The following is a 27,371-nucleotide window of genomic DNA, read 5'->3' as shown; positions in this document are numbered from 1 at the left end:
AAGTAAATCTGGTCTACGGGAAGCCCTGAACCTCAGTCCTCCCTGTCACTTTCCCTCGCCCCAGGGGGCTAGAGTGCCAGAGGAGCGAGGTGTCTCAGATGGAGGCCACATCAGTGAGGGGTGGGGGTTTTGAGAGGAGTTTTTTTTTTTTTATTTTTGCTTCTCACTTGTGTTGTCCCCAGCTGATTTTTCTGTGGGTCAGTGGCCTCCGACCTAAAAAAGGTTTCCCACCCCCGCCATAAATACAGGAAATATTGAAACCTTCTAATTAATGTTTTAATTTCATTTTAAATAAAGTTAATAAACTAACATGAGAAAGTTAAAACACTAAATATGTTCAATAATTTAAATTAAACTGTTCTCCCCAGCTGCAGCACTAGCAAAATGGCTCAAGCATAATTATGTAATTTATGGTGAGTTGCCATTAGCAACTGGTGGTCTGAAGGCCAAAAAGCTTGAGAACCACTGGAATAAGGGGAGGAAAGCAGCATTGTTGCAGCAAAAGGCAACACAGAAACTGTGCAGTCAGTGAGGTTCTCCACTACCTGAACTGCAAGCTGACATCACAAAGAGCTGGGTAAGGTGATGGAACCTTAAAACATGACAAGCAGGGAGTGGTGGCAGAGACAGCGGCAGTGAAACAGCAGCGAAACAGCAGCATCAGTGAGACAGGGGCAAGCTGTTAGCCAGCTGAAGAGGTGGCAGGGAATCGCCAGGGAATCACCCCCCCCCCCCCCCCCCGAATGTATCTCTGCACTCTGGGGCTATGTCTACACTGAACAGTTGTTTTGGAATAAGTTATTCCGGAATAGTTATTCTGAAACAGCTTATTTTGAAATAGCCTCACAATTAATCCGAGGCAGGCTTTCCTAATGTAGACATGCTATCTCAATGTAGAGCCCCAGGAGGAAAACTTAGAATGGCCCAGGTGAGGGGCTATTTCGAAATAGCAGAAGTGGAGCATCTACACAGCCCCTATTTCGAAATAACTATTACAGAATAGGCATTATTCTTCATGAAATGAGGTTTACAGAAGTTGGAATAAGCCATCCATTATTTCAAAATTATTTTGAAATAACAGAATTACTGTGTAATGCTCGCATAGTTATTTTGGAATAACAGCTGTTATTCTGAAATAATTTTGCTGTGTAGACACACTCTGGATGTTCAGTAACCAAGGACCACCAACTGTGAGTGGGAGGGAGAGAAGAGTGATGGGTTACAGGAACATTTGTTCATTAGACTTCCCCACCTCAAGGTAGGAGATACTGCCCAACGCACTGTAAGGTCGGCTTTGTTTATGGTTGCGTGCTTTTGAAAGTGCTTGTGTTGTTTGCTCAAATTAATGAAGGGTTCCTTTTCCCTTTTAATAAAAGCTCAGCTATGGATTAAAACAATGTGACAGAGATGTATTTGGCCTACAATGGAACAATTTAAGGCAATGTGATTTAGACTTTGCTGATGACATCGCTCTTGTCAATGAAGATGTCAACAGACTGCAAAAATGCACAAACCAAGTCAAAGAAATAATGGAGAAGATAGGTCTGAATTTCAATGCAAAGGAATGTAAAGTCATGTTAGCAGGGACTACAGGGACAGAAATCAAAACTGAAGAAGAGAAACTGTTGCTCTTTACCTGACACTGGTCGGTGTCCTGTTTGTGACCCCTTGCAGATTTCTGCTTTGTAGTGTCCTCAAAAAGTTCCTTTTTGCTGTAGCTTGCCACAAGAGCTTCCAGAACTAATGCTTCTCTGCAAATGAAGATGAGATGCAGAACCTTGGAGCATGTGGGTTTATTCACTGAAGTCAATAAGACTGCTGTATTTTAGCTTCTATGATGAGGTAACTGGCTCTGTGGACGTGGGAAAGTCAGTGGATGTGATATACCTTGACTTTAGCAAGGCTTTTGATATGGTCTCCCACAATATTCTTGCCAGCAAGTTAAGGGAATGTGGATTGGATAAATGAACAGTAAGATGAATAGAAAGATGGCTAGAAGGCCAGGCCCAGCGGGTAGTGATCAATGGCTCGATGTCAGGATGGCAGTCGGTTTCTAGCGGAGTGCCCCAAGGTTCAGCTCTAGGACCGGTTTTGTTCAATATCTTTATTAATGACCTGGATGAGGGGACGGATTGCACCCTCAGCAAGTTTGCGGATGACACTAAGCTAGGGGAAGAGGTAGATATGCATGAGGGCAGAGATAGGTTTCAGAGTGACTTAGACAAATTGGAGGACTGGGCCATAAGAAATCTGATCAGGTTCAACAAGGACAAGTGCAGAGAACTGCACTTGGGACAGAAGAATCCCAAGCATTGTTACAGGCTGGAGACCAACCAGCTAAGTAGTAGTTCTGCAGAAAAGGACCTGGGGGTTACAGTGGATGAGAAGCTGGATATGAGTCAACAGTGTGCCCTTGTAGCCAAGAATGCTAATGGCATATTAGGTTGCATTAAGAGGAGCATTGCCAGGTATATTAGGTTGCATTAAGAGGAGCATTGTCATTATTCCCCTTTATTTGGCTCTGATGAGGCCACATCTGGAGTATGTGTCCAGTTCTGGGCCCCCCACTACAAAAAGGATGTGGACACATTGGAGAGAATCCAGCGGAGGGCAACCAAAATGATTAAGGAGTTGGAGCATATGACCTATGAGGAGAGGCTGAGGGAGTTGGGTCTGTTTAGCCTGCAGAAGCAAAGAGGGGGGGGGGGGGATTTGATAGCAGCCTTCAGCTTCCTGAAGGGAGGTTCCAAAGAGGATGGAGAGAGGCTGTTCTCAGTAGTGACAGATGGCAGAACAAAGAGCAATGGTCTCAAGTTGAGGTGGGAGAGGTCCAGGTTGGATATTAGGAAAAACTATTTCACTAGGAGGGTAGTGAAGCACTGGAATGGGTTACCTAGGGAAGTAGTGGAGTCTCCATCCCTAGAGGTGTTTAAGTCTCGGCTTGAAAAAGCCCTGGACAGGTTTATTTAGTTGGGACTGGTCCTGCCTAGAGCAGGGGGCTGGACTTGATGACCTTCTGAGGTTTCTTCCAGCTCTATGGTTCTATGATTCTATGATTCTAAGGTAAGTATATGCAGATATAAATCCATGGTCAGGATTCTAAAACAAAATTTAATATTCCTGGTCTTTCTAATGTAAGAAAAAAAATAGGTAGAACAAAACTGTTTTAGAAGCTTTTAGTCTAAGTGTTTGCAGGATTAGAACCTAAAATGATATAAGAAGCTAAGATTACTTCAACCTTCACAGAAATGCAGCCATGTCTGAGGTGAAATGCAGAAATGATTTAACAGTGCACAAGTTTCATAAAATCTTTAATGACCATAAAGTGATCTCTGTAATACAGTTATATTTATACAAAATAATTAACTGTTTAACCAGAATGAATAATACAAATGGAGATAGGAACAGCTCCTCAGTTGATATAAATTCATGTTGCTCCCAGTTAGTGCAGCTACATACATGTACACTTGATGAGGATCTGTCCAATAGATTTTGGTTTGAATCCTCATGGAGTCTCTCTGATTTGCCCTGTATATTCACTGTTCTTTAAAGACATTTTCACTACTCTATTTTATATATTAGTGAGTGTTTGATTTAGAAAAAAGATATTGAAAGGAACAGTGGACACGGAAAAAACATATGAAAAAGCTCAATTAGAAAGACCAGTTATAGATTTAATATACTTTTCCAAAGTATACTTCATAGGTTTTGTACTCATCATTCTGGCCATGTTAATTTTTTAAACCTCAGGTAGTGAACACACCTAAGGAATTTTAACAACAAACTTGGATTGTAAAGTATTACTGGTCTCTTTGTAATTGGGACTGACAAGCCCCAGAAATCTCTCTGCATTGGGACTCCCATGATAACTTTATTCTTTCCCTTTTGACTGCCAAATGAAGTGGAGTTCCTGGAGTTTTGACACCTTCTAAAGACATTCCAATGGATTCTAACACACCTAGGCAGATGGTGTGAAAGGGACACAGGGAAAGAAATTGCAGATCTCTGCCAGATTTTCATGTATTCTAGGTAACTGTGTTGTTTGAGGGAAGAAAAAGGAGCTGATATCATTGTTACAGCTTGCATGCTGTGCCAAACCCCCAGGATCCTGCCAAAGATAATAAGTCTTTAAGATGTCTATTAAAAACTCCACCTATTGTGTGATGCAAAAGAACTAGACCTATGTAGGATTATATAACAGTTATTTAATGTCAAATATTCTGTTTTGACTTTTTGGAACTATGCATAGTCTCATGAAATTGTGACTTCTTTCCATTGTGGAGTATGTTAGATGTCTCCACTCTTTATATCCCCTGAGGCTAGAGCTGGCCTCTTCCACTGCTGAAGATGAGAGCCAGGAGGACTGGCAAAGAAAATGAACATCCATAAAGTGATTAGCTACATTTTTTAAGACTGAAGTGAATTTGGGACACATGTGTGCAAAGTATCTCTAGTTGATCCAAAACATTTACATGCATTCTCACACACACATAAGACAAGTTAGGGAAAAAAACAGTTCAAACACATAAATAATGAGTGATATCTATTAAAGGAGCCACATTAATGAAAGCTTAGATGCTTAAGCTGGGCCAAATGCAGTAATGTTGCATTGTCCAGGGATTAGGTCTGTTGTATAGTATTCTAGCTATGCACAGATGTCAGTATAACTACTATTCTGTACTCAGAAGTGCAGTCTCATTCACCTATACAACTGCATATTTAGATATAGCAAGCCCTAGAAGTTGCAAGAGGTGCGGGATGCTGACAGTGGAAGTGGCTGCCTGCCGCTCCACGTGATCTAGGATCCACTACTCAGCTATTCACCTTTCTCTGCTGTCACCGGGGCAGGGCAAATTCATTGATAAGAATGGTGTATAACGCATTGCCTATGAATCAGGGAGACCAGCCTCTGAGTCATCCCTCATGTAGGTAGCCCTGAGATACTGCCAGTCCTGGGCAACCTTTATGACCAAGGGTGACAACTATCATGGCCTCAAGAAGTGTGGCATTGGACACATTGTGTTAGTTCACTGGAGGAATACTCTAGCACAACTTTGCATGCCCTGTATCTGTGGCTGATCTATGTACCCATAGTGCTTGCACTCTTTGTACATTGCTGTCATTTACAGAGTAGATTTGTGCCCTTTAGATGATGGAACAGTCAGACACCCTGCCATGCAACATTTGTGGACGAACTCTATGCTCCCAGTGGAAGGTGCACTTATGATGGGATGCCACATACAATGATCCTTCTTAACTCATGATTTAAGCCAAGCATTAGATCTGCATTCGGGCTAGTACTAATGATCAGTGCCTAGAATACCCCTTTTTCTGCACCTGTGCAGTCGGAGGATTTTTTTCAATAAAAGGAGCATGGACATAGTTCTGTACCCTTATGCTCAATGTAGAATAGCATTTACTCCACTCAGTTCCAGAGTTAATGCTAGATCCATAGCAGATCCCTAGCAGAAGAGGTACTTGGGACAGGCTGGGGTAACACACATAGTCCTCTGGCTGCTCCTACACATAAGAGCCAGATGGAGGGACATGCTACTGCTTTTGGGAAGCACATGGAGCAGGGCAAGCCCCAGACACCACATCCCAGCAGGAGCTCAAAGACTGAATTAAAGCAGCTGATGGGCCAGATGCAGCCCATGGGCCATAGTTTGCCCACCCTTGTCCTTCATTGTAACTGATAAGTCATGGTGCACTGTTCCTGTGAAAACAGAGGATCTGGAAATGAAGTTCCTATTTGGTCAGAAGCTGGGCACTCGAGAGAGACACCTGGAAATCTCGGCGGTTGAGCATACCAATTGCTTACCTACAGAGGGAGAGCATAGCCTGAGAGAGAGTGCTGTGTTTCTTGTGGCTGGTGGAGTCAATGACAGATGTGACTTCCTCATAGTAAAAACAGGTGATAGTGAGGTTCCTCACAATCCTGGGTATCCCAGGAAATGTAATAGGCATGTTTGGCCTTGTACTGATTGTAATATTAGTGTTTCTTTTCTGTCTTGGCATAGTGGTCATTTCCAGCACTCCAGAAATCAATAGAAGCCTTCTTATTGATTTCAATTGGCACTGGATTGGGCTCCAGGGCTACGTCTAGACTGGCATGATTTTCCGGAAATGCTTTTAACGGAAAAGTTTTCCGTTAAAAGCATTTTCGGAAAAGCACGTCTAGATTGGCATGATGCTTTTCCGCAAAAGCACTTTTTCTGGAAAAGCGTCCGTGGCCCATCTAGACGCGGTTTTCCACAAAAAAGCCCCGATCGCCATTTTCGCGTTCGGAGCTATTTTGCGGAAAACAGTACTGTGCTGTTTACACTGGCCCTTTTGCGCAAAAGTCTTTCAGAAAAAGACTTTTGCCCAAACGGGATCAGCATAGTATTTCCGGAAAAGCACTGACGATCTTACATGAGATCGTCAGTGCTTTTGCGGAAATTCAAGCGGCCAGTGTAGACAGCTGGCAAGTTTTTCTGCAAAAGCAGATGATTTTGCGGAAAAACTTGCCAGTCTAGACACAGCTCAGGTTATATATGAGCTAATAGTGCCTAGGGGAAGCTTATATAGGACAGTACATGTTCACACTTTCAAGTCCTTCAACAACATGAGAAGGATTGATTGTGTCTTAATATTGCCTGATATATAACAGGACAAGACCAGTGTTGTTATAAGTTAGAACTCACTGCTCAAATATATGGGATCTCTTTAGGGCATACATTCTCCCATGTATTTGTTGATATAATGATGTTGAATAATGCAGTTCAGCACAAGGCACCACTAAAGTGACAAAGACAAATAGATAATAAACTAAACCCACAATTTTTATCTGCTGGTGTTCAATGGTGCATTAGGAGTAATGACACAGTCTACTTACCGTTACAACCAGGCTCTACCCTAAGATAAAATGGTCTAAAAATTAGGAGCTTTAGAACTCAAAATAAATTTTTACTGGCATCTTGCAGAATTATTGTATCCCTCTCTCCTTATATGTTGCATGTCTTTGTAAACTGAATTCATCAGTGCAGCAATCATGTCTTTGAGCAGTACTTTGGGTATTGTAATTGCTACCAGAATAGCAAATAGATTGTTAGTACTATGCTATTTATTATTAATAATAATGTATTTGGACGCAACAGTAGTGGGTACATTTGGAATACCTGGATTATGTTAGGTCATATTAAATAACAGGGAAACTTTCATCTGTGGCACTAGTTCAAATCTGAAAACCAGAAAAATTCTGACAAAATAAAAACATTTTCTTTTTATATCTACATTTTTTGTGGGGAGAAAATAATTTTCCATCTAGCTCTTGTGGTGAAAAGTCAAGAAACCAAAAGATAGTAGACAAACAATTGACATTAAAAAGAAAATTTAGGGGGAAAATCCTTTTAAAATGAAAAAAAAATAACAAATCAATGAAGTGAAATAAAAAACTGAAAAAAACCCACCTGTACTGAAGACAGCTTTGCAAGCTTCCTGACTCAGTGCTTCACTAATAGGGTGATGAGTATGGTATACATACATACAGTCATGCAGGGAAACAAAACTCTTTTAAAATGAACTCCAGGATGAATCCATAGTATGATCTAACTCCACTTAGCACCTTTGTTCCCCTTTCAATTCTGGGATCAGCTGTTTGCCAGTTTATCCCAATGCAACACAGAGCAGCCTCAAGGTTGATCCAAATTATGCTTACTGGTAACAACTTCTGAAGGGCTGTTGTACCAAGCAGAAATTGCTGAAATTTAGCAGTGCTCTGTCCATGATTACTTAGGTCAGGAAAGAATGTAGCAAATATTCCCCCATGTCAAGGGCATCCCCAATTAGCCAGTTAAACCAGTTTCCTGGAGGGGCACAAATTAGATGGAATACAGAACAACATGAGGCATGTGGTCTATTTAACTACTCGCATTACAAAATATTTTAAAATAATAACTGAGCAAAAGTGATAGAGGCCACTTCTCCACTTACTGGATGATCAATGCTCCAGCAATCAATCTTACAGAGTTTGATTTTCTGGGTCTAGCAAATACCACTAAATTGAATGCTGAGGGTGCCCTGTCAACCATGATACTCCTCGCTATGGTGAGGAGTAAGAGAAATCTACGGGAAAGTTTCTCCCATTGACCTCCCGTTGTGGGGCCACCCCAGAAAATTGATGCCAGGTACGTCAACTCCAGCTACACAATTCACATAGCTGGATTTACGTTTCTTACATCAATTTTATCTGTCAGTGTAGACCTGGCCAAAGTCTTTCATAAGTGGAACTATAATCATTTCATTATTCTTAGATTAACAGCTATGAGATGCTTATTGGATTATCATCGCAACAAAAGTGCTCAGTGCATACAAAATACAGCTATTGCCTACAGAAACTTGTAGTCTAGAAGCTAAGCAGCAGGGAACATCTACATTGAACCTGGGAGAGAGCTTCCCATCTCAAGGAGAGAGACATGCACTAACTGTGCTGGAGCTAACACACTAAATATAGTAGTGCAGCCAGGGGCAGCTTGGGCTACAGTTCTGGCTAGCTGTCTGAATACAAATCCACCCAGATCCTTTTGGATACATCCTTGGTCAAGTAGCACAAGCTACTTCCCACGCTACTCCCTGGCTACTTGTATTTTCAGAGCATCTGCTCAGTCAGAGCAAGATTGGATATCTGTTTTCCCAAGCTAGGAAGCACGTTTCCAGGTGCAGTGCATATGAACCCACAGTGGGAGAGTCAGGGCAGGTCTACACTACAGGGACAAGTCAACCTAAGCTATGCAATATGTGTTATGTTAGTAATGCAACCCAGACCTTTGTAGCGTCAATCTACTTACTACGGGGGTCTACACTGCACTTGAACAACAGAAGAAACTCTCATGTTGATTCCCTCTACTCATCTCATTCTGGTGGAGTACCAGAGTCAATAGGAGAGTAATTGATAATCAATTTAGTCAGTCTTGACTAGACCAGCTAAATGGACCCCAGGGTGGATCTATTGCTATAAGCATTGATCTACCCCATAGTGAATAAATGATCATATAGCGGAGAACTACCATTTTGTTTTGTTTTAATTTTCTGTTTATACCTTATAGCTAGTAGTATCTCCCTTCCTGTGGAATCATCCATAGAAATTCACTTTTTTTTTTTTTGGAGTGAGGAAAAATTTTATCTATCTATTTTGGCTCCTATATCATGCCCCTCACCATGACTCCTACACACAGTAATGCACCCTGTTCCCTAGAACTTTTTGACTTATGGATCTTAAACTTCCCAAATGGCATGGGCTCTGAATAGTAGATGAATATTTACAGCATGAAATAGCAAGAATTTAAACATGTTGAGAAGGAACAAATTAATATTCCATTAAAGTTTGCTTTAGAAAAAAGTCATTTTTCCAGGGAATGGCACACTTATGATCTCTGTTTTCTCATCTGAGAATGCAGAGTGGAGAAACAGTGGGCTTGGTGAGTAAAATACATGTTACAAAGGTTAGAAGAAAATCACCAAGCAATTTTTATTGTCTGTTTTTCATCAAGATACTGAAAGTTGAAAATTTCACCCAGTGTTAATAATACAGTATTAGTTACACATGACTGCTTTATTGGCGATAAACCAACATGACTCCTGCTCATTCAGTCCTAAATTTCTCTAGCGGCCAGCTATTCAAGAAAACAAAAGCCTTCATAATTTGTAATATAGGTCAGCGCTTAGCTATGGGAGTTTTAACACACACCAAGTGTTATTTTGAACACTGAACATTTGAGAAGCATGCCACAGGAACATTGCCTATTATAATGAAAAACACTGGAAAATTCACATAATATGTACAAAAAAAATTCTTTTTTTTAAACTGCTTGAAAAATAGGCAACTTTCTAGTATTGGGATGATATCTCAACATGATTGTGGGGCAGATCCTCTGACAGTCTAAGCTGATATTACTCCATTGTATCTGGACAATACATTTTGTTACAACTCTGGGTTCCTAGGTTAAAATGTCATCCTTAAAAAATCTCCAGAAAATAAAAAAGACTCCTGCATAATAATGTACGTCTCCTGTGAAGCAGAATGGAAGTCGAAGGCAAGCAGAAATCTATCATTTTGCAGGATCAGCCATCTAGCTTTTCTTGTAAAATTTTCCAAGGCAACACCTTGGATTGCAAACCCAGTCTGTGAAAAAAGTTTTATTTCATTGTTATTACATCAATGCAAACTGAAAGCACTGAGCACCTTTCATTACTGGACTTTAGGTATTTCCCAGATTCTCCATTTGGCTACACTAGTTTTATGCCAGTGTAACAAAGCAAAAAACAGGCTCAAATTTAATTACAATGTGAATTAATAGCATTCCACTCCTTGCAGAAATGAGTATTAAATTAAAGGTCTACTCTCTTTAATATATACAGACATCTTATTTTTATTAGAACCAATGAATTGAGTGACTACTGTGCAATGGAGGGAAAAGAGACTCTAAAAGGGATTACAAAAATCTCCACATTAGCTTAATGCTGCAATAGCACTCAAAAGTCAGGAAATACCAACGTTTTTTCCTGTGACAGCAGTGGGAGTTGAAGTATTGTGTAATGTTCCCTAATCTTCTGACTTGAACTGAGTCTCATCCAGCACAGTTGGGTTCAGCTGTGAAAGCCAGGAGCTTCTACATGTTTGGATGTTCTTTCCTTGACTTACACTCTTGATGCATACAAATTTAAATACCTTTATTGATTTGATTTATTTATTGGGCATGTGTGTGTTATAGGTGTATATTCAATTAAACAATCTATAACAAACAACATATGAAGAACAAAGCATTTGAAAATTAAGCTTTCCCCAGTCATTCATGTCCAGACTATACTCTCCCAGTGTCAGTTTATTTTGAAGACATGGATTCATGGGCCATATGCTCTGTTAGTATAAATCAGCATGGTGCAATTGAAAGCAATAGAGCTGTGCGGGATTTACACAAGCTGAGATTCTGATACCATGTGTCTTTTTCTTTATTTATTTGTTTCCATGTCAGATTTCAAAGTAAAACAAATAAAGCTGAGAGGCAGAAAACTTGATAGTATCTACAATAAACTAAGGACACCAGTTTTATTATATCTTTGTCACAGAACACATGGCACAATAGAATGTTTGACCTAGATTAGAGACCCGTGCTTTCAGAAATGCCATTTCTAAAAATTATCTACTAAACTAGTGAATATGGATCCAACAAAGCAGCCCTTTTATGAGACATCCCACTGAAGTAAATGATCCTTTCTAAGGGAATGTCAACACAGCAAAGCTATTTCGGAATAATGGCCATTATTCCGAAATAACTATACGAGCGTCTACACAGCCATTCCATTATTTCAAAATAATTTTGAAATAACAGGCAGCTTATTATGAAATCTGTAAACCTCATTCTGTGAGGAATAACTCCTATTCTAAAATAGCTATTTCAAAATAAGGCGTGTGTAGATGCTCCACTGCTGCTATTTCAAAATAGCTCTTCACCAGGTCCATTCTAAGTTACTCCTTCACAGTTCCTCCTGGGGCTCTAAATCGAGATAACTTGTCTACATTAGGGAAACCTGCCACAGACTAATTTTGAGACTTCCCTGCAGTGTAGATGTGCTATTTCGAAATAAGCTATTTTGGAATAACTATTCCAGAATAGCTTAATTTGAAATTGATGTGCAGTGTAGACATAGCCTAAATGACCCCATATTGGAATGAGTAGGACATCTTTCAGAACTGTTAAAAAAAAAAAGGATAAAGTGATATGCCCCAGACTCGGCAATAGCTCAGAGGTTTGTGCATTCATCTGTGATAGGGGAGCCCCAGATTCAAGTCCCTACTTTGAATGAGGTAAAGCAGATACTTCACAGATTATAAAGCCATAAGGAACTGCTGTGATCATCTTGCCTGGCTGCCTGTTTAACACATGATATAGGACATCCTGTTTGAACTAGAGCATCTTTTAGAAAGATATCCAACCTTGATTTAAATGGAGACCTGGGTCTCCCACATCCCAGATGCGTGCCCTAACCAGGGGCCAACTGGCTACCAGAAAATCCATCTTGGAGCTGGAAAAACTTTCCCAACAAAAGTTGTGTCAAAACTATTAACATTGCTGCAAGAAGTTTCAGGATCAAATCATTGGTGTTTTGCACCAAAACTACTTTTTATCCAAAAAAAAAAAAAAAAATCCCTACCAGAGTTAATCATGTTCTTTCTTACTAGCTGTTAGTTTGACTTTTCTGGAAAACAATTACACATTTTTTTAGGATTGCTAGCTCTCTATTCTTTACAACAATTGTGCTGTTGGGTTGTATAGTTTTACCTTTTTTAAAACACTGCTTTCAAGATCTGTATGTTAGTTCTAAGGAAACTATCCATTTCCACATGCAACATATCAGTAAGTGACATGTTGGCAGAATTTCGATCTGTAGTAAACTCCAGTAAGAACACTGAGAAGTGACCCATAATGTCAACAGCTGGAATTGCGATAGATCCTTATTAAGTCCCCAGTCCAACAAAGCACTTAAGCAGGTGTGTAGTACTTTTGAAGTTAATGGGACTACTCACATGCTTAAAATTAAGCCCATGCTTAAGTGCTTTGTTGGATCATGGCCTAATGTAATAACAGTAATCACTGTCTATAATAATTAAAGTCCTTAGGACTTTTGGAAGGCTCTTTAATCCTCTTATGTTGGGATTTTACCCATCCACATAACTTTAAATACACGTTTTTAAAGTTTTGTTTTCTGATCTATATTTTTCAGAATATTTTCTCAATAAAATAAAAAACAGAGTTTGTCCATGACTCTTTGTAGCACACAGCTGAACCATCAAGTAAAGGTGGTGAAGTTATTTTGTCCAGCTATAACAAGACACACCACTTTCCAGCAGTTTTAGAGTGTGTCTACACTTCACCTATGCAAATTGCATATCTTATTTTGATTTTATTTTGAAATTTAACACCATCTCCATAGCACCAAAGTTTGAAATAACCTGCTATTCAGACATGTCCCTTACACTTCGTGGAATGAGGTTTATAGGGACATCGAAATAGTGAGCCTGCTATATTTTGAAACTAACTGACTTGCTATGAAGACTCAGGATAGCTATTTCGGAATACTCTGGTATCCCTAGAAATAGTGCTGCAGTGTAGACGTAACCAAGTACCTTCCAGCTGTTGCACTCCTCCCCTCTGTTTTTTTCGCCCTCTGCAGCAGCCAGTCTCAGCTCTCTATTCAGTTCACTGCATAGGTTCCCCTTCCAGGGGTTACCCAAACTCCTTATACATGAACAATCTTGGCCAGTGTTCTTAGACACAGCTATGAAGGTACCACTTCCTTAGCAGCTGGTAAGAGAACCTAGGCCTGCACACTACTCCAGGTTCCATTCCAAGGACCATCAATCTGGCAACTGTGTGTTGCTTCTTTCCTGGATTCTTTCCTACAGCTTATGAATCACTTTCCCCCACATGTACCAGCCCAAACCCCTTCCACGTAGCATGTTACTATAGATTATTGAACCTTGAAAACTCAAAAAAACCTCCCTACACCTAGGGAGTTATTACATACTACTTCCCTGCAGCCTCCTTCTTTTGCCAGCTTCCTGGCTTTATAAACCGAGCCAAGCTCCTCCCTCAGCTGGACTTCATCAACCAATTAAGCCTTAGCATGCCCTGACTTTCCTACAGGTGCAGACTGTAGGTTAATTGACCTAATTTACCTTGTGATGGAAAGGAGGAGTACTGGCCAGCACTCAGTGACTAAAGGGTTAAACTCAGGTAGCTAAGGGTATTGGCAGGGGGCCAGAAGAACCAATGGGTTACAGTGCTGAAATCTGAATTGTATATAGATACCTTGCCTGCTCTCTTGGGTTATGTCTATACAGTACCCGTTTTGCACAAGAAATATGCAAATGAGGCTAAGCGTGGAATATCAAAGAGCTTCATTTGCATAATTAATGAGCACCCGCTTTTTGCGCAAGAGGCTTTTGCACAAAAAGGAGCCTTATACACAGCTACTTTTTGCGCAAAGACCCCCTCTTGCACAAGAGCTGTTCTTCTGCATTTTTTCTGGAAGAATGGCTCTTGTGCAAGAGGGGGTTTTTGCACACAAAGGAGTGGTGTAGATGGCTCCTTTCTGCGCAAAAGTCTCTTGAGCAAAAAACAGGGGTGCTGCATGGGGAGCATGGGGCCCAAACGGCTGCTTGTGACGCTTGCTCCCCCGCAGCGGTCCAGCTGAGCAGCGCAGAAGTCAACTGAGCACCATGGTGGGAGGCGAGGAGGGGCAGGGTGGTGATGTGCGGTGTGACAGCGGCTCCAGGCCCTGCCCCCTGGCCGTGAATGTCACTGCCCCACCCCCCTTTGCCTCCCGCCGTGGCGCTTGGCTGACTTCTGCGCCACTCAGCTGGGCCACCATGTGGGAGCAAGTGATGCAAGCGAATCTTTGGGCTCCGCAGTCTCCGCAGTGAGAGGCAGGAGAGGGAAGAGAAGAGAAAGAGAGAGTGAGAGGAAGGAGCAGGAGGAGAAGAGAAAGAGAGACAGAGAGAGAGGCACGAAAGCGGAGGAGAGCTGGCAGGGGGGGGAGGCAGTAGGAGGAGGAGAGAGCAAGAGAGCGAGAGAGATGGAGCGAGAGACCGGAGGCTCAGGAGAGAAGACCGACATGGAGGAGAGACCTGAAAATCCCGTCTTATGATGGGCTAATTGGCTAGTTAGAAATAAAAGTCTAAATCATGAAATATTTTAGAGGAAAGAAATTCTCAATTATTTCAGTTTGGAAATATCCAGAGGACCTTATCAAAACATTTCTTATCTATAACTAAAAGTCTAAATGAAACAAGAAAGTCAAAGCAAAATTAAACAAGAGTTCATCAAATGAAAGAAAATGAGAAAGTCAAAATTCGATTTTAAATTGTTTCAAAACACTTAATTTGAAAGCTTTGTCAAAATCAAAAAATTCCTGTGAAGCATTAATAGGAGCTGTTGGGTGCTCAATACTTCAAAAAAAATCAAACCACTTAGGTTCCTGAATATGGATCGAGGAGCCCAATTTTAAGCTCTTTGTTTGAAAATGTTGGCTAATACGTTCAGGGTATTTCTTAAACAAATTGATCTTGTTCCAGCACCTACATCACATTGGAAGTAGAACCATTCTAAAATTTATCATAATACAATTTATTGTATATGATTGATACTGTGAGTACTGATTGTACATCAAAAGTAGGACATCTGAAATCACATCTTTATTTCATTCCAAAGAAATAAAGGATTGTTGCAGCCTGACATGTTTATAACATCATGTGGAGGACTCAATTATGTACCAAACAATTGCCTATTGTTCAATCTATAGCTGCTAGGACTTATAGAATAAGATAATGTCATATTAAATTAATGCAAGGATTGCTAATACAGCTGTTCTTTATATCAAAAGGACCACTAAGATGTTGCCTCATCAAAAGCCCACTAAAGACAATAGAAAAACTCCCATTGATTTCAGTAGGCTTTGACCTACAGGTCAAAAATGACTTAGTTTTTCTCAAATTCTAATTGTTATGGAGATTAGGGTTTTAGTTTGCTATTTGAGATTAAAGGATTAGCAGGAAGGGTAAGGAATGTTGTGTTATTTAATAACCAAGACATGTGGGAGAGGTGAGTTACAGTTTCAAAAACTCCCCCTGGGGCAAATGAAACTACCTTCCTCAGTGAACAAATGTGTATAGCCCATCAGAAGCTACTTTTCTCTGTAGACATGCTGGTCTCAGAAATGAAGTATCTGAGATGAAACAACAAAGAATCCTGTGGCACCTTAGAGACTAACAGATATATAACCAACTTCTTTCTTATATATACCCCTGCTTTCTGTAACTTCTGTTCCAAGTCATCTGATGAAGTAGTTTTTCCCACAAAAGTTTATGCCCTAATAAATCTGTTAGGATATGTCTACACATCAAAGTTACTTTGAAATAACAGCCGTTATTTCAAATTTACTTTAATAGTGTCTATACAGACAAACCATTATTTCAAAATAAAATCGAAATAGCGGAGCGCTTATTTCGAATTTGGTAAACCTCATTCTACGAGAAATAATGCCAAATTCGAAATAACTAATTTGAAATAAGTGCTGTGTAGATGCTTATTTTGAAATAGGGGGCCTCCAGCTTTTCCCAGTTTCCCCGGTGGCCACTCTGGGCCAAACCAGGAAATCTCCTCTCCTTTCCTCCAGCCCCGGAGCCCTTAAAGGGATAGACTCTGGCCACAGTGCATGTGCCAGAGTCAGGCCTGCCAGCAGTCACTGCCCCTGACCCAGTGGCTGCACAATGAGCCGGGCAGCCAGAGCCAGCCAACGGTCCCCTACCCAGTCCCCAAGCTCCCAAGAGCCAGCCAGGGGCCAGAGACAGCGGGCACCCTGCTGTACTAGTCCAGAGTTCATGAACCTCATTGAGGTTTGGGGGGAGGCCTCCAATGTCCATGATCTCCACACTAGATGGAGGAACGCCACTGTGTACGGCCGCATAGCTTCAACCATGGCCACCAAAGGCCACATGTGCACCCGAGAGCAGGTGCACATGAAAATTAAAGAGCTGCAACAGGCGTACACCAGGGCCACTTGGGGCAGCTCCTCAACAGGGGCAGACACCTGCCCCTATTTTGACAACCTGGACCGCACCATGGGGAAGGAGGAGCCACAGGAGCCGCCATGGAGGGTGCCATGCCGACAGAGCTGTCCCAGCAGCGGAGCAACCAGGGTCATCTGGGGAGGCCACACCAGGTGAGTGCCATCACTGTCCCCTGCCGTGCCACCCCTGGGCAAGTGGCTTCAGCTGCAAAAAACAACTGTTTTTCCAAAAAAATTCACTCATGTCCACACTGCAATCGCGTTCTTTCAAAAAAAATCGAAAGAACAGAGGGGTTTTTCCAACATTTGTAATCTCTTTCTATGAGGAAGAAGCCTTTTTCTGAAACAGCTCTTTCAGAATAAGGCGTGTGTAGATGGGGAAGAGGGAGTTCTTTCAAAAGAAGAGGAAAGAGGAAAAAGCACAAGTGCCCTGGGTGGCCACTCTGTCCATCGTAATCACAGCTTAAATGCGAGATAGCATCAATTCAGTGTGGATGCTATCTTTCAAAAAAGCAGATTGCTTTTTCGATGCACCTTGGCAGTATGGATGCTCTCTTTCAGAAGAAGTTTTTTCTGAAGATCTCTTCTGGAAAAGCATATTCCGAAAGAAGCCTGCTGTCTAGATATAGCCTGAGACTCTCTGAGATGGGTCATAAGGTTTTCAAAAGGCAGCTATTCAAAACCATTGTATCCTCAATCAGAGCCTTATTATCAAAAGCAGTAAGTCCACAATTTTATTGTATGACAGTAACACGGGAGGAGAAAATTAATTTGAAGAATGATGGGTTTGTCCCTAGATAAGGGAGTTGACCTAAAATGAGGGGTGGGGAAAAAGAGCTCTCTGATATGATGCTCTCTGGATGGTGTGGGATTAGAAGTACTGAAGCCTTGTCTACACTAGCACTTTTGTTGGCAAAACGTTTGTCAGTCATGGATGTGAAAAAAACCTCTAAGCAACATACGTTTAACTGACAAAAGCACCAGTGTGGACAAGGCTATGGTGGTGACAGATGCTCTTCCACTGACATAACTCCCAGCACTCATTGGGGGTCAGTTTAATTATGTCAGCCAAGAGCTCTCTCCCATTGACACAAAGTAGCTACGCAGTGGTGCATATGCAGTGATAGAGCTACACCGCTGTAAGGTCCATAGTGTAGATTGCCTGACACTGGCATCAGCACCACAGATTGCTTTTTTGGAGGAGATAAACATTGTGTCACCTTTTTGTAAAGAAAGTGGAGATTTCCTTACCTAGGTAACCAATGCAAAGTGTCTATGTAGGCATGCTGGGCATAAGAAATCTGCTGTTGTGTTGAGGAAAGGTCACCCAGTCTGCTGTCAAGGAGAAAACACTAGTGCTCAATTTGGAAAGAAAGAGGTGCTGGGGCTCAAGCAATTAGGTTCCAGGGCTCAAGCAATTTTTTTACATTTATAATTGACGTAGCAAGCTCTGAGGTGCTGTGGGCTATGAACTGCCAAACATCAAACTTAGACATGCCAGGGCTTAAACCTGGCAAGCCCTGGTAAAAATTAAGCCTTGAAAAAAAACCACTCTGAAATCTTGAAAGAGAGCAGGAAGCAAAGGAACATCAAATCTGGTTACTGTTAAATGGCCCTGTTGTTTATTTTTCTTTCGCTGCATTTTAGTTGCCTCACATCAAAATTCTGGATATTGGAAACAGGCTTGTAGCTCACAGCCTGAGAATATTAACTGACAACCTCATGTTTGTTCAGAGGACATGGGGCCTCTCCACTTGTTTTCTTCTAAACCAGTCTTAGACCAGAAGTAAACAGAGCGAAGAGTATACTGGGGAGATTTAGAAAAGGCATTTTGTGGTATTATGGGCTCAGTTTTCAAATGTGGATGTTTTGACTTAGTGCCCAAATGCTGCTAAAACAGGTTCTGAGATGCTCAATTAAGTAATCATTGCACAGATGTACTACCCAGTTCAGTGACCCAGGTTTGAAAACTGGACTCCCTGACTCAGTTTTTCCTCATTCTTTTCTCTTGTCACCTATCCCATCAATGCTTTGAAATCACCTAAAGCAGGGGTGGGAAATCTTTTTAGGGTCAGGGGGCGCTGACCCCCAGGCAAGTCAGTGTTGTGTGCTCCAGCTTCACGGTGGAATAGTGGGAGGTCTGAAGTACCAGCATAGGCTCCCCAATGCTGGGGGGAGATCCTTGAGCCTCAGGAGATAGATCCAGGAAAGTCGGGGGCCACAGGTTCCCCAGCCTTGACCTAAAGTGTGTGAGGGCTCAAACTGATTTTAAGAGATGGTCACAAAAATGACTAGTGTTGCTATTCTGGACGTTAGTTTCACTAATTTAACAAATCTTGAGGGAAATTAATGCATGCAGATGCTATCATTTATCATAATTATTTACAAAGCCCTAATCTTGTACTTAATAGAATTCTTCTTATTCATTTGCATGTCAAGCTCTGCACAATATGTTAGCACATGTAAATGTTTCAGGTAGGAAACAGTCAAATGAAAGAGCATCCCATTTAGTTACATTACATGAAAGCATACAACTAAATGATCATCAATGTTATAAGTGCTTGTACACAAATGGAAGAAGCCTAAACTCTAAGATGGTGAACTTGAATGCCTGGTATTAAATGCGAATACTGATATAATAGGCATCATTGGTTGAATGATGAAAATCAATAGGACTTGATAATACCAGAGTTCAGGCAGTCCCCGGGTTACGTATGTAGCGCCCCCTCTCCACCTGGTTACCTTCTTTTAAAGCAAATCTCCTTTCAGGTTTGGATGGATAGGTCTGGGTTCTTCTGGATCCCGCCACCCACTCAATTTTATTCTTTCTGATTGATGTACTTGGCGGTGCCTCCACCCCCCTCACTCCTTCCTAGCAGGGTCACCAGGGCAGCTTGGGAGGAAAATTCTAGCCCAGGATAATCCCCACGTATTTGTAAGATAGTTGGAGACTCCCAGAAAATAACACAAACACATACACTATAATAAACACAATTATATTAAACAGGAGACAATTATAACAGAACAGGGTAACACTATTTTTAGGGTCACCGGTGCCCAGCAACTGTGAGGTTAGTGTCCCGTTGGTACGCGTACTTTGTTGGGGCCCTTGATGACTGTTGACCACACAATCCTTCTCTGCAGTGGTTTAGCAGTGGGGCTGACTAGGTCCAGTACAGCCCAAAGGACTCACAAATGGGAGAAGATGGTAAATCCCTCCACAGTTTAATATGCTGCAGGTAATAAAATCCCCAAACAAATTCCCTGCCTGACTAACTAAAAATTGGTGCACTCACACACTCCATGAATGAGCCTCAGGTTGAGAGATGACTCAGTCTCTGCAAAGGGGCTGCTCTCTTCTCACAGGGGTCCTCTTCAAGCAGGAACCAGGCTGCTTCGGTCCCAGAATTTCCCCTCACCGCAAAGGGGTGCAGGGCTCAAGATGCAGACCACACAACTGCACCAAAATTCAAAACTATAGCCTCCCAGCCCAGCCTCCAGACCCACACAGCAGGCAGCAGCCCTGAACTTGCTGCTAGAGCCGAGCTGACCATGCAGTGACTCTCTCACCCAGGGAGCTGGAGAGCCAACTCAGCCTGGCTGGGGAAGCCTCCCAGCAAACTCCACAACAGGGAATCAACAGTGGAGACATACACCCCGCTGAAGGATCCTGCCTTCAGGTCCCTAGAGGCTAGTTCCCAGGGGGAACCCTGCATGCAGGCCTGGGGCTTACTAGCTCCCACACACTCAGTCCTCCCCTTTTCCTGGCTGGCTCCAGACTCCCCTCAACAATGGTCTCTCCTTCCCCCTGGGAGGGGCATCTCACTCCCCCTGAGTTGCCGGGCAGACTCTGGCCCTGGTAGGGAGGGGGAGCCAAGGCAAACAGAGTGCCTCTCCCTGAGCTGCCAGCGGACAAAGCCCCGGGAATCCAAGCAATCTCCTTGGGGGTTACACGTACAACATAGGGACTGTAGGTTTGTTCTTAAGTTGAATCTGTATGTAAGTCGGAACTGGCGTCAGCCATTGCTGAAACTGATCAGTTTCAACCGCGGCTGAATCTGGATGCCAGTTCTGACTTACATACAGATTCAACTTAAGAACCCCAGGCATCCCCAAGTCAGCTGCTGCTGAAACTGATCAGCGGCTTATTCCAGGAAGCCTGGGGCAGAGCAACTCTGCCTGGGGCTTCCTGTAGTCAGCCGCTGGTCAGTTTCAGCAGCGGCTGACTTGGGGACACCTGGGGCAGAGCAGCTGGGGTGCTGCTGGGTTGCTCCAGTAGCGCGGCTCCTTGGTGCTACTGGAGCAACCCAGCAGCACCCCAGCTGCTCTGCCCCAGGCGGTAGCTGCACTTCCCCCCCCCTCCCCACAGCAGACCAGGGGGACAGGAGCAAAGCCTTGGAGCATGCCCGCAGCGGGACAGCCCAGGCACGCCCGGGCTGTCCCACTACGGGCGTGCTCCAAGGCTTTGCTCCTGTCCCCCTGGTCTGTTGGGAGGGTCCAGCAAAGCCGCTGGACCCCCCCAGCAGACCAGGGACACCAGAGCAAAGCCGCCACCTGGACGGCTTTGCTCGTTTGCCCGGGAGCAAAGCCGCCCAGGCGGCGGCTTTGCTCGGGTGTCCCTGGTCTGCTGGGGGGGTCCAGTGGCTTTGCTGGACCCCCCCAGCAGACCAGGGGGACAGGAGCAAAGCCGCCCAGGCGGCGGGAGTCCCGCTGCCTGGGCGGCTTTGCTCCGGGGCAAACGAGCAAAGCTGCCCAGGCAGAGGGACTCCCGCCGCCTGGGCGGATTTGCTCGGGTGTCCCTGGTGTGCTGGGGGGGTCCAGCGGCTTTGCTGGACCCCCCCCCCCCCAGCAGACCAGGGAGACCGGGAGAAGCTTTTCTCACCCCGGAGGACACGGGTGGCGACCCGCCGCCCGTGAGCTCCGGGGCAAGAAAAGCCCCGTTCATAAGTGCGGATCCGACATAAGTCAGATTCGCGTAAGTCAGGGACTGCCTGTACAAAATCCATAAGAATGACAAAGTAGGTTTTGTTGGTAGGGGAGTGGCATTATATGTGAAAAGTCAAATATAGTAAAAATCTTAAATGAATCAAACTGTACCAAACAATGTCTATGGACAGAAATTCCATGCATGAATAATAAAAGTGTAGTAATAGGAATACAACTGAGCTGACTATGAAACATTTATGGAGATTAGAGAAGCAGTCGGGTTTGTGAAGTGTTTCTTTTTGTTTTAATGGGGAGTCCTTTGTATGAAGAAATTCCACACAGGGGGAAGAGGCACTGTAGAAATAAAATATAGTTTAGAGATAAATCATCTCAAAAGGGAGGCAAGACTTGTGAGAGAGAACTTTATTCTGTCTTATAAGTTTGGCGACTAAGGAGCTAGGGGGTGCTGCAGCACACCCAGGGTTCTGGCTGCCGTCCCACATGCTAAGGGAGTTCACACCTCTCAAAGCTATTTGTTTTAGGATCTTTCAAGATACAGGAAGATATGAATGCATCCTTTACATTTGTTTAACATTTGTATGATTTTCTCTGCAACTATAATGGCTAGAGATTTACTTTTCTTTCTCTCTCAATTTACACTCAGACCCTGGAGTACGTCTAGATAGCATAGCTATTTTGGGATATCAGAGGTATCCTGAAATGGTGACCTTGCATCTTTGAAATGTGCCCGTTATTTCAAAATATTTTTCAAAATAACAGGGGCACTATTCTGGCATCCCTGTGAATCTTGTTCCATGAGGGTTATGGGATGTCTCAAAATAGCATGTTATTTTGAAATTTGGCACTGTGTAGATGCGCCAAATTTCAAAATAAGCTATTCCAAAATATATAGTTGAAATAAGATATGCAATTTGCATGGCGCAAATTACATATCTTATTTTGAGTTCAGGGTGAGAGCAAATGGCAGTCTCCAAAAAGCAATAGAACACCAACTTAGTGTAAATCAGCCCAGCTCAAGACTTGTGAAGATTAGACTATGGCTAACCTTTATGTGTTCTGTACCATCACAGTGAGGCTGCCTCCAATTCTTCTCTGGCAGATGTCCAAATTGCCTGATTCTGAAGCCTTTCCATGTGTGAATAATCCCATTAAAATCAACAGATTTACATGGTAAGAAATGGAGTCAGTATTTGAACAATGGGGACCAATCCAACACTTTGTATAATCCTGCATTACTAATTTGGCTCATGATGCTACATGTTAATTCATTCATATTTTAGAGAGAAACAGAACACTTCTCCATTTGGTGCAAATGTTTGCTGACCCTAATAAGGATGGCTAAACCTCACTGTTTGTATGGTTTATTACTTATCCACATACTAGACATTGCAGAAGTGGCTAGTGTTGCCTCAAATTGGCTGCAATTTTCATTTGAACATCATCTAGACAGTGGTGGTGGGAATGTAATTCTTATCCTCAACAGCCTTCATCTGTGGAGTTTTGCAAATGCTGAATCCTGTACCTTCTCCTGTTCTAAATATGAGATCCAGAAGAAGATTAAGAAGTGCTATAGGTGCAAGTGTTACCAATATGAATCATAGAAGGTTATGGTTAGAAGAGACTTCAGGAGGTTATCCAATCCAATCCCAACCTTTCCACTCTCCCATCTCCTCTCTCTTTCCCCCATCCCCGCTTTCCCACTCAACGCAGGATCAACCCCAACTAAATCATTACAGCCAGGGCTTTGTCAAGCCTTGCCTTAAAAATCTCAAAGGATGGAGATTCCACAGCTCCCTAGGTAACCCATTCCAGTGCTTCACCACCCTCCTAATGAAATAGTTTTTCCTAATATCCAACCTAGAGCTCCCTCACTGCAACCTGAGACCATTGCTTCTTGTTCTGTCCTCTGCCTCCACTGAGAATAGTCTAGGTCAGTGCTTTGTTTGTGATGGTACACAATGGTACGGTGCACCATCACCTTTCTTTGGGAGCACTCGCCACTTTTCTCTAGCACAGCCCTCAGCTGACCCTGGGAGCAGCCGCACCATGCTGGACGGAAGCCTGCTCAAGACAAGCGGCAATTAAAGAGGCCAAGACCCTTTTTTTTTCCCAACAAGTTTTCCTCATCTCCCCCCCCCCCCTTTTTTTGCTCGAATTTTTGTTGTTGTTGCTTGACAAAACCATTGGTAACTCTAGTACCGGCACTTTTTTTTTTTTTTTAACAAAAAAAGCACTGGCCTACCTCTTTGGAACTTCCCACTTCAGGTAGATGAAGGCTGCTCTCAAATTCACCCTCATTCTTCTTTTTCAGACAAAATAAAACCAGTTCCCTCAGCCTCACCTCATAAATCATGTGTCTCAACCCCCTAATCATTTGCATTGCTTTTTGCTGGACTCTTTCCAATTTGTCCTCATCCTTTCTGTATGGAGGGCCCAAAACTGGGCACAATACTCCAGATGTGGCCTCACCAGTGCCAAATAGAGGAGAATAATCACTTCCCTTGATCTGCTGGCAATGCTCCAACTAATGTAGCCCAATATACCATTAGTCTTTTTGGCAACAAGGGCACACTCTTGGCTTAAATCCAGCTTCTTGTCCACTGTAATTGCCAGGTCCTTTTCTGCAGAACTGCTGCTTAGCTAGTTTGTCTCCAGCCTGTAGCATGGGATTCTTCTGTCCTAAGTACAAGACTCTGCAGTTGTCCTTACTGAAACTCACCAGATGAAGACAACACCTGAACACACACCTCCTTCACAGCTGGTGCAGAAAGCTGCAATAGATGTCAGTGTCTATGATAAACAAGAACCTAGAACATAAGATAGAGCTCAGTCCAGGGAATATGGAAACAAAGCTAGTAGCAATAGGATAACAAAGGAGTGAGGTAAGATTCTACAGAAGGTGGATGAGAGTATGTAGGATAGTAAAAGGTGAATGAGAGTATATAGAATTCTTTGGTTTTGTAGGACTGATAAAAGTTATCTCTGTCTTCATCTCTGTACCACTTTCCATGGAGATCTTCACACCCAGCAGCAATAAAAGATTCAGATGAAGAAGAATGGGAAGTGGAAAAGAGAGAGAGAGAGAGAGAGAGAGAGAGAGAGAGAGAGAGAAAGAGAGACTGATGTACATGAAACAAAACAAAAGACAAAATAGGTTGCCTGAACCACAAGAACATAGCCTATAGTCATGTTTATTATCATATGAAAACTAGACTTAGTACCCAGATATTATGGCAATTGCCACCCTTAGATTATATTGAGCCCTTACCAGGGAAGGTATTATGCTGAATGCTAAGATTATTTCACTTACCATCAAATTATAACTAGCTAACACTCCAATTGGTTACAAGCCCAAAAGGACATACAGCATATGCACTGCTCTTCTCTGAGTGGGCCTGACTTATGTTAAATTTTATATGTTTTTTAAAAGACATATAAATATAATTTTGATTCACGCTAAACTGTAAAGGATGCTGTTATCTCCTGAAATCCTTGATGATATTTATAGCATTGTTCTATTAAAAACCGTGTTTGGTTATATGGCTCATTTAAGTTTCAAAATGTAAGATGCCAAAGACAAAATATTATTTTTGGATCAATTATATCGCAGAGGTTGTCAGCTTCTGGGTTGGAACCCCAAAGTAGGGCTGGCTTAGATTTGCTTGGGCTCAGAACTGAAGGCCAAGCCCTATTAGTCAGAGCTAAAGCTAAAGCCCAAAGGCTTAAACTCTGGGCAGTAGGATTCACACAGTCTAGCCCTATTTGTAAAATGTGTCTGAATCGGTAGGTCAGATTTGAACATCCTGAACTTTGGGAAAATGTGCATAAGAATTCACAACTGAATCTGACCTTTGTGATTTATTATGCTTATCTCTACTCAGAATAGGTTATTTTGTTTATTTAAAGACGTTGTTAGTTAAACCTTAAAAAAACAGGATTCAGTTGAACAATGTGATGTGATTACTGAGACAGTGGGAAGAGACAGGACTTTATGGCCCCTCCAGTAAAGGAGGCATTAGGCCAAATTCTAACTGTTGAGAAGGATCCAATGCTACAGCCACTACAGTATGTCATGTAGGATAACTACATTGAATAGCGATCAATATGGCTCTCTTAGCTCAATGTTAAAAGTGGTCACAGAATATAATCACTGTTTTGATCTGTGATCTTGCTGGGGAAAAAAAACACAAAAGGCAATATTTTCTTTTTATACATAAAAACAGCCAAAGATCTTCCTCAAAACATCACAAAAAACAAAAGAAGGAAAAGGGGTTCTTCTCTGAGAAGAGACAGTACATGGAAATTTTAATAATTAATTATCATTTTTTCAAAAAGTCATGAACTAGTGAAAAAGTTATAAGAAGAATCATTCCAAGCCTTTAACCATAGTGTTTTCTACCAAATGAATATAGTAATCAAGTATGTCAGCAGCAATTTTAGTCTATGCACCATGGATAAAAATAATGTCAAGGTGCCAGGGGTTTTTAATATGCTCTCTAAAAGACAGTCTCATGATAGGAAAGTGGTAGAACTAATAAACCTGACATGTTTCACTCTGCACAGAGTTTGCAAAAATTATTTTGGTTTCAAGCCATGTGTATTTCAGCATTAGAATTTCACTTTGGGTTTATAGGTGGAACTGATACGTCCTGACTTCTCTTCAAACTCAAAACAAAACTCTGCCAACAATATGATTAGCCTACTTTTATGATGAAACCATTAAAGACTTCAAATGATACAGAATTATAATCCTTTTTTATGACCGATAGTGGATCATTGATATATTTCTTCCACAAAATATGTTAATCAATTAATTAAAGGATTAATTTTAATTGTAATTTTAAAATGTGATGGATCCAGTTTAAATTTTAAATAATTATTTTTATAATTTACAACTGGTTATGATTTTTGTGTGTCCAACAATGGTTTATTGTAACCATACAGCATGTTTGGTATCAACTATTGGTTCATTTCCTGTTTATGGTCTGAAGATTTTATAAATTGTCTATCCTTCATGGATCCTAACACCCACACAGAGTGCCATTAGTTGCAGTGAAATGCCATCTAGGCATAAGTTATCCCATAGCTTTATTTTACCATTGAGTCACAGCTTTTGTTGAGTCACAGCTACAACAATATTGAGCTCTTTTAGGCTATTTATTAAGCAAACTAATTTATAATGCAGTTTTGCAGGATATATTTTCATTGTTACTGATTCTGTCTTCTTTCCTGTGTTTTCTGCACTAGCCCATAAAATCCTTCCAAATGGAAAACAAGCAATAGCACACATCCTATGCTGTGAAAATGTGAAAGATTCAAAACAGATGATAACATTTTACAGGTATAAAAAGAAGACAATCCTATTGGCATGGCTTCTTGTATGCCATTCATTTCACTTGCAATAGCAGCTAGAACTCTATGTACACCTACAAGGATTTTGATTTTGTCTCTGTATTGTTTTCAATTAGAGGCTTTTTTGCATGTGATGCACCAAGGGAAAAACAACACTTACAGTTAGTACTAAGGTATTTCAGGAGACAAATATGATTAATGGGATAATCTTGTAGATTACAATAGTTAGAGGCATTTCCTGCCATTTCCCACTCTCCAAGGACTGGTTCTACTCACATCCAATACAAGCAGCTGCAGATTCCTCAATACCATTATTATCCAATGTAGGACTATGTTCTGCATGTTAAAATTCCTATAACATGCATCTTCTATAATTGTCTATTGTTTTGTCTCAGTTTTACAAGTTAAATCTTCAAATTCTGTGACTGTTTTGTTGAGAGAGGATTTTGTAAAATTGCAGTGGA

This window comes from Pelodiscus sinensis, chromosome 6 (assembly GCF_049634645.1).
Source record: "Pelodiscus sinensis isolate JC-2024 chromosome 6, ASM4963464v1, whole genome shotgun sequence".
Lineage (NCBI taxonomy): Eukaryota > Metazoa > Chordata > Testudines > Trionychidae > Pelodiscus > Pelodiscus sinensis.
The sequence above is the reverse complement of the archived record's forward strand: the minus strand, read 5'-3'. Positions refer to the sequence as shown.